The sequence below is a fragment of the Talpa occidentalis genome, unplaced genomic scaffold, assembly GCF_014898055.3.
Source record: "Talpa occidentalis isolate TD23 unplaced genomic scaffold, MPIMG_talOcc4v2.1 talOcc4.3289, whole genome shotgun sequence".
In the NCBI taxonomy this organism is placed as follows: domain Eukaryota; kingdom Metazoa; phylum Chordata; class Mammalia; order Eulipotyphla; family Talpidae; genus Talpa; species Talpa occidentalis.
In genome coordinates, this window is record NW_023603506.1 from 1608 (window position 1) to 6555 (window position 4948).

General features: G+C 38.4%; 1 pseudogene; it reads right to left on the minus strand.

Moving 5' to 3' along the window:
• Positions 1-396: 396 nt before the first annotated feature.
• Positions 397-1207, minus strand: LOC119256605 (olfactory receptor 4P4-like; annotated as a pseudogene).
• Positions 1208-4948: the final 3741 nt, after the last annotated feature.

Consider the following 4948-nt stretch of genomic DNA (forward strand, 5'->3'; position numbering starts at 1 on the left):
TCAAATGAGAAAAGCCCTGGGGACCAAAGATTGAAGGAATAACAAGCATTACTTTATTTACTTGAATTGTGAACATGCCGTTTGAGACCACTGTGTAGGCTAGAGGTGGGGGTTGGCGGGCCAACAGGTTTCATCAGAGACAGAGTGGGGAGCAGAACAGGCAGATCTACTGAAATACATTGCTGAGGGAGCAGCAAGCAAGACAGGAGAGGTCTGCTGCGCTCTGTTGGTCAGCTCCCTGGCTGGGGCTGGGACTCCTGCTGCACTGGCTGTGGACAGCTTCACAGTGCTGAGACTTAATCCCTTGTGCTAACAAGGAGGCCCTGGTGCCCATTTGCTGGTTTTTTACATAATTTATGGCTTTCATCTCCACATTTCTCTGGGAGATGACAGAATTTAGCGATAGACAATCGAGGTATGAAACACTGAGATTTCTTTATATTTGTTCTGACTTCCAGCAAGTAGAATATAAATGTAGATACAGGGCACAAAGAATAAAATCGAAACCATTACATGAGAACTGCAGGTGGAGAGAGCTTTGCACCACCCTGTAGAGGAGTGCGTCCTCAGATTATATAATATGAGTATGTAAGAAACTACTAGGACCAGGAAAACCACAGCCACCCCCATCCCTGAATTTGCAATCATTAAGATATTAACAACAGAAATAGTTTTTTGCACATGAATTTCAACACCAGCTTCACATCACTCAGAAAGGCAAATGGAGACTCACAAGCAGGAGAGCAATAGCATGCAAAACACCCACACTCCAGGCCATGACAATCAGAAGGTTACATCTGTGCGGGTTCATGATCATGATGTAGTGCAGGGGCTTGACTATGGCCCTGTAGCAGTCAAAAGTCATGGACACCAAGATGAATATTTCGACAACTGCCAATAAATGAGCAGTGAAGAGCTGGGTCATGCAGTTGTTATAGGAGATGTTTTTTCTTCCTGCAGCTAGGTCCCGGATTAGCCTGGGGATCACGGTGGAGGTGTAGCAGAGGTCCATGAGGGAAAGGTGGCAGAGGAAGTAGTATGTGGGCTGTTGGATTAGATGGCTGCAAGTGATAGTGAATAGGATGATGAAGACATCAAGACAGTCAGGTAATAAAGCAGGAACAAAAGCAGGAAAACAAGCTATATTTGCTTATTTTCCCAAACACCCATTAAAAACAAATTCTGTGACATTGTTCTGATTTTACATGAGGTTGAGTTCAATCCAGAAACACAACAGAAACTTAAGTTATCCGAAATTACACAATACATCCGTAATAGATTTTACATTTTGGAGAAATTTATATATTTAAAAATTGTAGATCATACAGAATTTATTACAGACTTGATCTTTTAAATCATTTTTAGATTAAGGTACTGTGATATATCAAATGATATTTAGTAAGATATTTAATATAATAATATTAAATATCAGCACCAGGCTTTATGCCTGGTACTACTATAACATTTTGCAGCCATTTAAATTATTACAAGCCAAATGGATTAATCTGATACACATTTTACATACAGGGAAACACCAAAATATAAAGTTCTGTTAATTATACAAATTCACTAAGGTTTAAGCAGCAATTTGAGAAACAAAATTGTATCTGAAACAAATCCATGTTCTTGAATGCTAGGTAACCTTACATACTATATGAAATCCCAGCTCTTATCTATTTCTTTTTTATTTAAATATTTTATTTTATATAATTCTTACATCTTTTTTCATCTTTGCACAATGTATGCATTTTCATTTTGGTTATATTCCCCATGACATTGTGTCTCTCTTAATCTCTGCCATTGACTGTCTATGTAAAGTTGAAGAGGTTTCAAATTTTGTCTGTACTACATGTAATTTAGTTACAAAACCCAGTCACATACCAACCTTCCATATATCAAATAGATCTATTTATTCTTTAAGTGAACAAAAATCAAGATTTTCATTGTAACAGCCTTAATTAGTTGATAATAGTTTCAGTCACTGGCCTTCTTGGTAGATTTGGTCAAATCAAATCACAGAGAAATTGAAAGCAGGAAACTAAAGTTACAACACTGGGCATCTGATTTTAAAAACACAGGCCATTAGTACACGAAATAAAAAATTGCACCTTTTACCTATATATTCCAAAGACATATAGGTTTCTGTTGAAAAGTTAGAAATACTTTGGAGAGCCAGCTGTTCCTACTGACTAATTGAAGAACCCACTGTAACTAAACAATGACTTACTTATTTAAACATGAATTTAGAACAGTGCTACCATTTTAATTTTGGATATCTAGGTGCAGAGAGTTCACATGTTGAAACCATCACTTTTTCCAATACAGCGAAACCATACATTCCCTAAAAGACTTTTTTAATTTCAAAGAATTGAGTTTTCTTTGTTAATAGTACCAGTAAATGATTAATACAGTTCAGAGGACACATCCCTCATCTATAATCATGAAGGTCAGTGTCCAGTCTCACATGTCCTGTTAATTTTTTATTCTTAGCACTGCACAGCTCACTGTCTCTGAGCCTGTTTCTTTAACTGTCAAGTAGAACTAATAATGTTGAATCTGTTTGCTTCATTCCCAGAAAAAGGTAAATGAAGATCATGTGAAAATATAAACTCTAAATCATTTAAAAACTTGTCAGGTTATAGGACAGTACTCCCAAAAATGGTAAGGACAGTAACTGAGTACTGTGTAAGAAAATAAATAGCAGCATTCTTATCAGTTGATTGGTTTTATCTGTCAATTTTACTGACCAAGAGATGTGTTGAAGAACTCATAGAAGATGTAAATTAAGTACGGGGAAGAAACATAACTGTTGGTATAAGTTTGATCTGGGTTATAGTGTTCTGCAAAATAATTTGTTATCTATAGTGATACTAACCAATTCTCATCTTTAATTATGTGGAAGAAACTCCTCAATTAAAGAACATAAAGGAACCTAAGGACAACATTTCATTAAAATGTGGGGGGAAAAAACTATACAAAGAGTACCAATATAGTAGGAAGTACAACTTTTGGTTTACGTTGTTTCCTGAACATCATCATGAACATTCAGTTCAGTGTCTCTGCTTACAAAGATAAGCAGATTCATTAGATCTGACCCAGTAAGCACCAATTATAAGAAAAAAAAATGTAAACAATAAAATCTCCTTAAAATTTAATTTTATGTATTACCAAATCATGGGATTACAGGTTGAAACTTCTACAAGGGTATGCTTTCACACCCTGTCCACCATCACTATGCCACCATGTTCCATTTGACCCCTTCCTTCCCTTACTCCCACACCAACATCCTCAATGTCTGGTCAGAACTGGTCAAAATAAGCCAGAGCTGATCAGAAACAGTGGGAGCTGGTTTAAACTGGTCAATATAAGTCAAATTCAGAACCAAAGCAGCTGGAACTAGCCACTACTGGTAAGAACTGGTCAACCAGCCTGAGCCGCCAAGGATGGTTGGAACTTATTGCAGGTAAACTGAAGTAGTTAGATCTGGATGGAAGCAGTCAGAATAGGTCAGAACCAGTCAGAAATCATCAGAGGCAGTAAGGACTAGTTGAAGTGCCCCGAAGATTTGGAGCCAGTGGGAATCAGTAGAAAATGGTCAGGACCAGTCAGAACCAGTCGAAGCCTGTCTGAACAGGAAGAGACCAGGCTGTCCTGATCAAGACTGCTTGGAAACAGTGGGAACTGGTCAGGATTGGTCCAAATGGGTCAGACTTGGTCAGAACTGAACCAAAAGAGCCAGAGTTGGTCAGATCCAGTGAAAGCCAGCATATACCAGTTGGATCAGGAATACACTAACCTTCTGGGTATTTTCTTCTATATCGCACATAAATTAGACCACCTGGTATTTGTCTTCCTCCTTCTGATATATTTCTTAAATTTTTCAATCTTCCACTCCTCAGATGTCACCATTTCTAAAATGGAAAGTTGATCCCTGCTTTAGGAAAACTAGGGGAATTCAAGTTCAGGTAATAACCAGGAGGCTCTCATCTGTTCAGTTTCCAAGTGTAGGGAATACAATTCCCCACTCAAAAATGGGTGTTTCTCAAACCTGTCTCTCCAGAATACCTGCTTCTAAGACAAAGCCTTTCAATGATAATTAATTCCAGGGAGAAAAAGCAGCAACTATAAGATAAGGTCCCTGAATCTTAACAAAAATCCCTTTAAATATCCATGCAAGCCAACGAGTAAATGAGCTTTGCTGATCACATCTCCAGAAAAGGACTAATCATGGGCGACATGACACATGTGAGAGTATTTTCTCCACACTTTCTGCTTTTTGCTTGTAGGAACAGAGTCATCTGTAGAAGATCATCTTTCTATTATGTTTCAAATGAATCCCTTCTAAATGCATATCCCAGGTGTTCTATGAAACATTAAGATCCTACAATTGAGGAAAGGACTGATACTCACAAAAACACGTAGCTAGATTTATTGTATAATGGCTCAACTGAGTAGTCTCTTTTTGAGTGTCATATCTTTCATACTGAAAGTTACTTATTCCAAGACGATGTCAGTTTGAAGATTGCATTGTTCTGAACATCCCCAAACATCATTAAGGGAAGCTAGGTCTGTAAGGTAAGCTTTTTTTTCCGTTAGATTTATTTATTTATGCATTCAAGAGCTGGGGTACAGGCCAGAGATGCAGGAGGGTGAGAGGATTCACCAGAGACAGAGTGGGGAACAGAACAGGCAGATTGACCTAAGTACACTGCTGAGGGATTTGGCAGGAAAGTCAGGGGAGGTCTTCTGCACCATGTGGGTAGCTCCCCAGCCTGCCAGGGATAGAACCTGTGCTGCAGAGACTGTGGATTGCTTCATAGTGCGGTGCTTAACCCCTTGCACCACCATCGAGGCCCCCTGTTAAGGTAAGCTTTTCAATAGTGCTAATGCTTATTAAAGATTGTTATTTCTCATATATGATCAGCATCACATTTCCAGACTTCTCAAA